Genomic DNA, 8,033 nt, shown 5'->3' on the forward strand with positions numbered 1-8,033 from the left:
CTTTTAAAAAAAATTCTAATATTTCAAGAAAAAATATCTCAAAAGGAGATGTTTTATTCTAATGGGAGAAAGGAGAACGGGGGTAGGAGAAAGGAGAAGAGGGGTGGGAGAAGGGAGAAGGGTACCCCCCGTCCTCCCCCTCCTATCTGTATGTTCAATAATACATACAATAAGATAATATGAAATAGCCAAAAAAGTATAATTATCAGAGATTTAAACTGGAAAACCCGATAATTTGAATCCAAGGTTATTATACCGCATCCCAGGTAACTAATTCACTCTAATATGTACCATTTAAAAACAATAAAAAAGGGTAAAAATGTAATATTAAAAAGTGTGTTTCAGAAGAACATGCCTTGAACGACTGTTTAAATGAACATTCAAAATTGGATTCCTCATCGAAACTTTGTCTTTATCATATGGGAACAAACTAACTATCAGTCTGAGCAGGAACATATACTATATTTAACATATACTATTCCCATGTCGGAGCAAAGACATCATATCTCTCAGTTCTCAGTGAGGAATATTTGAATTTAATAATTTAATACGTGATTTACCAGGATGGATCCAGCCATTTAAAAAAAGGGGGTACAACCACATGTCCCCATTCAAATGCATTGATCGTCCCAAAAAAGGGGGACCGGACTCGGAAACCCCCCCCCCCCCTGGATCCGCCACTAACATAGCCATGCAGTAACTGTCAAAAGTGACACTTAGTGATCATTCGGCCTAGTCATTGCATTGGTGGATATAGAAACATTTTAGGAGCACAACGATTATGTAAAAAATGTGAAGTCCTAGCTATAGCTGACGAATTTCATTTTCTTTTTGTACTGTGACATTAACTACCCAGCTAACCCATAATATTTTCATGATATTATTGACTAGTTATATATATGTTTTTCAAAAATATTTACTAAAAAATATTTTAAAGACATTTATTTTACATCAGAAATTATGCATTAAGGTGGTATGGGAGTCTAAAATAAAAATGATAAAATTTGTTCATACTTTGCCAAAACTTTGTATCTATTGATACATGTTGAAAAATATAATAAAAATGATAGGTCACCGCGCATTTTCTCAAGCTACAGGACGGGACAAAATGACACATTTTGTATGGATTATACAGGAAAAAACACCATTTTGTGATAAGAAACTAAACAAAATGATAGAATTGTGAAATACTTCAGGAAAAGATAGTTTTCAGACACTGCTTTGAGAATATCAAAAGAAAATATAGGGTCACCGTACGTTTTTTCCGGCTAAAATACAAAATAGGAAAATTCCATACAGAATCCTTCAGAAAATGCACTGTTTTAGAGTTACCTCCCCTTAAAATGCCAATTTAAAAAAAAATAAAAAACAACCAAAAATAATTAACATTTGCAAAAATATCAATATTTAGAAGTTATATTCTTATAAATTGGTACTTTTGAATGAAAATGTACATTAAACATCTGCATTCCTGCATCAAATTTTGCTAACTTGATGGAAAATCTGGACCTTTGATTCTCTGTTTTTTACAATCCAAGATGGAGGAAGACACCCATACCACCTTAAGATAAATTCATGGTATACCGCCATTTTGGATTGAACAATCACAGTAAAAAATGGGTCTAGTTATTTGCCTAAATCTGCAAATTTGGAGACAGATTTGCAATTTGATGGTTAGACTGTTTAATAATATAAAGTAAACTTGGCAATTTATTGTATAATTCAAAATAATTAAACAAATATCATTTTATTTTGCTTTTTGAACCATTTTTTTCAAATGAGCCATTTAAGGGAAGATAACTCTTTTAGTAAAAAAATTATACTGGACAGATAGGGAATTTTTTTCTTTTTACTTGTAGCAAGAAAACAAGTTCGGTGACACCATTTTTTCTTTTTATTTTCTTAAAACATATTACAAAACCTATCTTTTCACAATTTATTTCCAAATTCTATCTCATAGATTATTTTTTATGCACACAATTGTGTTTTTCCATTAACAATCTAACCAAATTTAGGCAATTTTCAACGACTCATAGCTTGAAAAATAGCACGGTGACCCCTACTTTTTATTATATTTTTGAAAAGAGCATATTAAAATCTTCATTCTGGCTAAGTATAAGAAAATTCTGTCTCAAAAAAGATTTACTTATGATCTACCTTAATGATATTTTAACAATAATATTTCGTCCCAATGTTTGATTGCTAATATAAACACATTTTTTGTAAATATTTTTTTATAATGAATAATAAATATTCTTTCCTGATGTTTTCAAAACGTTAAATAGACAGTTTTATAAATGAGAACAATTGTATGTCGAGGAGATATTTCTTTGCAATATTCAATCAATATCTGATGGACATTTTTATATAACATTTAATATATATATTTTTTAGATGTGTAAAAGAAATATTTATAAAACATTTTTTATTTACATCTATGTAAAGCATAGGTTTGATCAAGGACGTATAATCTAATATACGTCCTTGGTTTGATGTATAATAAAATATCTTTTTGATGTAACATCAATATACTTTTCTTGTCCTAATCAAAAATATAAAAATGGAAATATCTAATGAATATTTCAATAACATCATAACAATATATTTTTTCGATTTTATTTAGAAAATATTAGTTAAAGACTGTTTCATAATAGTTTTAAGATAATATGTTTAATAGATATTTGTAAGATGTATGCTAGAAATATTCTCCAAATGTTTGTCAGTTATATTTGAGTGAAGCACATGTTTGATATGAAAAAAGAAATATTTTATAAACATTTTTACATAATATTTTTAATTGATATTTATAAGATGCATGTACGACAAATGTTTTTCTTATGTTTGTTAGTGATATTTGTGTGAAGTCCATGATGTTTGATATAAAAAAGAAAATATTGTTTATATAATTTTTTAATCAGATTAACATGAATGTCTCCTCATTTTTGATAGAAAAGTCTTAACAATTCTAATCTAACTTAAATGAAAATTCAAATCAAGTCAAAAGAGAAATTATCTAGCGAATAACGATTGTGTTCTAAGTGCATTGAGGACCCAGTAAAAAATCAAAATGATAAAGTCATACCAAATAGGACTACGATAATCTGTGCCTAGAACTAGAAAATTCTTATACCACATACTTGAAAACTATATTATTCCAATGTTCTAACAAAAAATGTGCTCTTCCTTCTCTTTATCTAACATTTTCAAATCTGTATAGTCATTTAAATGTATTTACCTAAATGATTGAATAATTTTATGCACAAACAAAAAATATTTAAAACCAGCCCAAAGCAACAAATACAATTTGAATATACTTTCATTTTTTTCATTTTCGTGTATATCAACACATCATTGACACGAGTGAATTATCTTACTCTCCAATTGATAGTTGTTAATCTACTGAATATATATATTATAATATCAACCAGTAGAATTTATGAATTGACTTATAATCATTCAATTCAATGCCTCAACTTTATATTAAAAGGAGAATAAGGTTGGCAGACTGTATTTAAAAAAAAACATTAGGTAGACATCAATAAAACATATCCTAGACATTAGAAGAATATTTTGTCCAGATGTTTGAAAGATGTTGTCTGGATATTTTTAATTGAAACTGAATTATATCAAAATTATGTTATTTAAAAATAATGCTCTTTAAACATTCAGAACAAATATTTCCAGAAAATATGCTATTCACATGAGTACATATTTTTGAATGATATTTTGGTGATATTTTGCAATATATTTTAAAAATATCAATAAAATGTTTTTGTGCTACCTGGGTAAGGCACGGAATCAGGGTAAAATATTTCTTTACGTATAAACATAATTATTTCTGTACATACGAAATTCGATTTGTGTATATATACGTAAATTGAATTCCGTGTATACGTTAATCGAATTCTGTATATACAGAAATAATAATGTACGTCTGAGTCAGTGACAACTTTACAACAGATGTATCCATCGGATCGCCATCAATGATGGTGATACATGGCTGTGTACATAATGTATATACAACTCGTCTAAACATCAACCCAACAATGTTAGATCTGACGGTAAATTTGCTTTCGCAAATTTTTGGTTCTTCCCTCGCCGGGATTCGAACCCATGCTACTGTGATATCGTGACACCAAAAAAAAGAAATAGTAATGTATATACGTAAACCTAATGACGTATATACAGAAATAATTATGTATATACGAAATCCAATTTACGTATATACAGAACTCGATTTGCGTATATACGGAATTATTTCTGTATATATACAGAAATAATATCTTTCTGTGTATACCTAAATATTTCTGTATATATAGGTAATTATTTCTGTATTTATATACGTAATTCGATAGATGTATATATTACGGAATTATTTCTGTATATACGTACTAATTCGATTTCTGTGTATACGGAATTATTTCTGTATATGATCATATATACGTAATTCGATTTCTGTTTATATACATAATTCGATGTACCATGTGTACGTATATACGTAATTATCGACTTGGGACGGATCGACTTTGGGCCGGATCGGTTTGGGGACGAAACGACCGGATACCATAATTATTTTTGACCCTGATTCCGCGTCTTGATTAACACCAGTGGCGTAGCTTGCCTGAATGGGGAGGTTTTGAATATTGTTGATGATTTTGCTTATTTAGGTATTATATTTATGTATAACGGTTCCTTTAAAAATAACCAGAATAAATTGTTAGAACAAGGTAGAAAAGCCATGTACAGTATGTTAAGAAAATGTAGAAGTCTAGGATTGCCTATTGATTTGCAATTACAAATGTTTGACACAATGGTAGCACCTATATTGTTATATGGGTGTGAAGTGTGGGGTTATAGTAACAATAATACTGTTGAATCTTTATTCTTACAATTTTATAAGATTATTTTAAATGTTAAGAAGTCAACTCCAAATTGTATTATATATGGAGAACTAGGTAGATATCCTATTGATGTATTTATTAAAAGTAGGATGATTGGTCTATGGAAAAGATTCATGTGTAGTAAGCAAGATAAGATTTCATCTATTTTGTATAAATTGTTATACACCATGCATAACAGAAATATGTACCATTCAGAATGGATACGTTGTGTTGAAAATACTCTAAATGAATGTGGTTGTTCTGAATATTGGTTAACTCAAAATGTGTCTAAATCTGTCAACCTAGCTAAGATTGTAAAGCAAAGGTTATGTGACCAATTTAAGCAGAAATGGTGTGCTACTGTGTATGAATCACCTAAATGTCTCAATTATAGAATTTTTAAAAGAAAGCATTGTTTTGAAAAATATTTAATAGAACTTCCTACAGATTTAAGGAAATCTTTATGTAATTTTAGATGTGTTAATAATAAACTGCCAGTTGAAAAGGGCAGGTTTTGGGGAATAGCAAGAGATGATAGAATTTGTGATATTTGTGACTGTAACTCATTAGGTGATGAATTTCATTATTTATTCCAATGTTCTTATTTCATAAACGAGAGGAAAATGTTATTGCCAAAAGAATTCACTACAAATCCAAATGTTGATAAATTTCATGCTTTGTTTAACTCAGACAATTATAATGTAATATTCAAAGCTGCAAAATTTTGTAAAATCATACTTTCTTTAGTAAAATGATTGAAGTTACTGTTTATATAATATGTTCGTCTTCCATATATTTGGAAATGTATATCATGTATATATGTTAACTTGTTCATTTAATCAACCTATTTTGTTATATTGTGTTAAATTGTATTCAATTGTATTTGTTCACATACCCTGGTTAAGGGTCTTGAGAAATAAAAACTTGAAACTTGAAACTTGCCTTCTGTTGATCTCTGTTTATACCGAGGCGGGGGGTCAGGGGGGCCGCAGCTCCCCTCAAGCTTTAGACGTTTTTACAATTTGAACAAGAAAAAATCGTTAAAAATAGTTGCTGTTCAATGTTATTTCATCTTAATAATGTTAGTTACAGAAAGCATGAAAACTGGAGTCCGACTACAAGTACACTTTATATAGCGCGGATATGCCAATTTGCCTTAAGACAGCATTAACGTAGCTGCGCAGGAACATATATATGTTGACATACTGTTCCCAGCAGAAAGCCAGCTCAAATGCCTAACGGCCCCCAATATATGGGGGGGGGGGGGGGGGTCATATATTTCCAAGCCGTGGTACACTCTAATATGGTTAACTGTACCTCACACGTCATATCACAAGAAATCATGACCTTGCTCGGTGGATAGAAGAAACATGTACAAAATGTTCAATATAGAAAAAAACAAACGCAAATATTAAGGTTTATTTGTAATAAGTTTTGTGATGATGATTTATTTTTTGGTCGTAAGTCACAAATCGGCGAATTATAGATAATCACCACAAAATGACAGCTGGATTGAACAAACGAATTTCAGGATAAACTAGGAGAAAAACACATGCTACATGTAAAGTGTAGCACGGCACTTGTTTTAGTGGTGTATTCCTTCGAAGGTCTTGAAATTACATATTGAATGATTTTTAACTTTTTTTTTCATTCACAATGAACACACGCACATGACAACCGGCGAATAACTAACATTTACTTTATTCTGAAGTCTTCATTATAAATGAACAGTATTTGGTTGCTTTTTATATATATAAACTGACATTATGTATTAACTAACAGACATAGTTCTCTGGAATTAGTGATTCCTTTAAATATTTTAAATTCCCTGCTTGTGAAAACGTACTATGAATTTAAAATAGCGAGAATAAAACTTGAGAACACAACATAAAAATTATTTTCTGTGCACCATAATATATAAATGCATATTTTTGTTTTGTTTATTACCAAAGTCAATGAACATAGTCGTAGGGGAACATGTCAACGGTTATAAATGAGGGTTTGGATGCTTAGAATGGGATTATCAAATATTTATTTTTTAATCATTGTCGCCCATAATTTGATTTTGCTTTATTTTATAATTTAGCACCATTTTAAATCCATATTCTGTTAAATTTAAATTAATTTCAGGGCCGATTTTTCTGTTTTCTTAAAACCTCACCCATGCAGGCCCTCATATACTAGAAATTATTCTGACACAAAATTAACTAATTGACCTAATTCAATGGTTAAGTGATTGATCGGGTGACTCGTGAGTTGCATCCTCATCTATTATACTCACTGTTTTTGCTTGCAATGGGGTAGGAAAAAATAAATCTGTTGTCGATTTCCTTTTACTCTGACAAACTTGAATTACAGAAAACTACCGTAAAGGGTATTTCCAAGTAGAGGAGGGAAAATTAATTCAAATGTTCCCATAAGTCTTGAACAATTGGTATGAATCAATAACCGCGCCAACAAGACATAACAAGCTGCTACATTATTGTTAAGTAGCCAGTTTGCTGCAATAATCATTAAAAAGAAAATACAGTGAAGGATTTTTTTTTACCGAGGCAGTTGCCTCGGTTAACTGCCTCGGTTGCCTCAACGTAAGCTACGCCCCTGAACACAGCAGATCATAGGATTGCGTTCAATTTTTTTCATTATCTAAAAGACTATGTATGACTGACTTCTACCCAACTGCTATCAGACTGTGCACGACTTTAACTCGACCATTCACTAGTCCTTTTTAATGACTCCATCACAACTCCAACTCGACAACTAATTGAATGCATATCCGATAATTCCGACCAATTCACGAGTTCTACACGATCTTTATACTCGAAAAGCTAGACCACATCAACTATACTCGATCTCAGCCTGATTTCGATCAGACAAGATCGATCTGATCGTATAAGGGTCGTAGGGGTGTCGGGATTGGTCGAGTATAGTATAAAAACGTCCGATTTGTTTATGTCCCGCGGCAGCAGTACCCTTGTTCGTCCGTAAGGACGTACGTACGTTCGACCAATTAGTTTCTGTTCTGTAATTTTATTTTGCCTCGATCAACCAAATATTATAAAACGTATACTTATATATACTAAATGTTTATAAATAAAACACAGATCCGAGCACAGATCAAGTGCGAATTTGGGTGGCGTCGCTTTTACCGTT

Source organism: Mytilus edulis, chromosome 2 (genome assembly GCF_963676685.1).
Source record: "Mytilus edulis chromosome 2, xbMytEdul2.2, whole genome shotgun sequence".
In the NCBI taxonomy this organism is placed as follows: domain Eukaryota; kingdom Metazoa; phylum Mollusca; class Bivalvia; order Mytilida; family Mytilidae; genus Mytilus; species Mytilus edulis.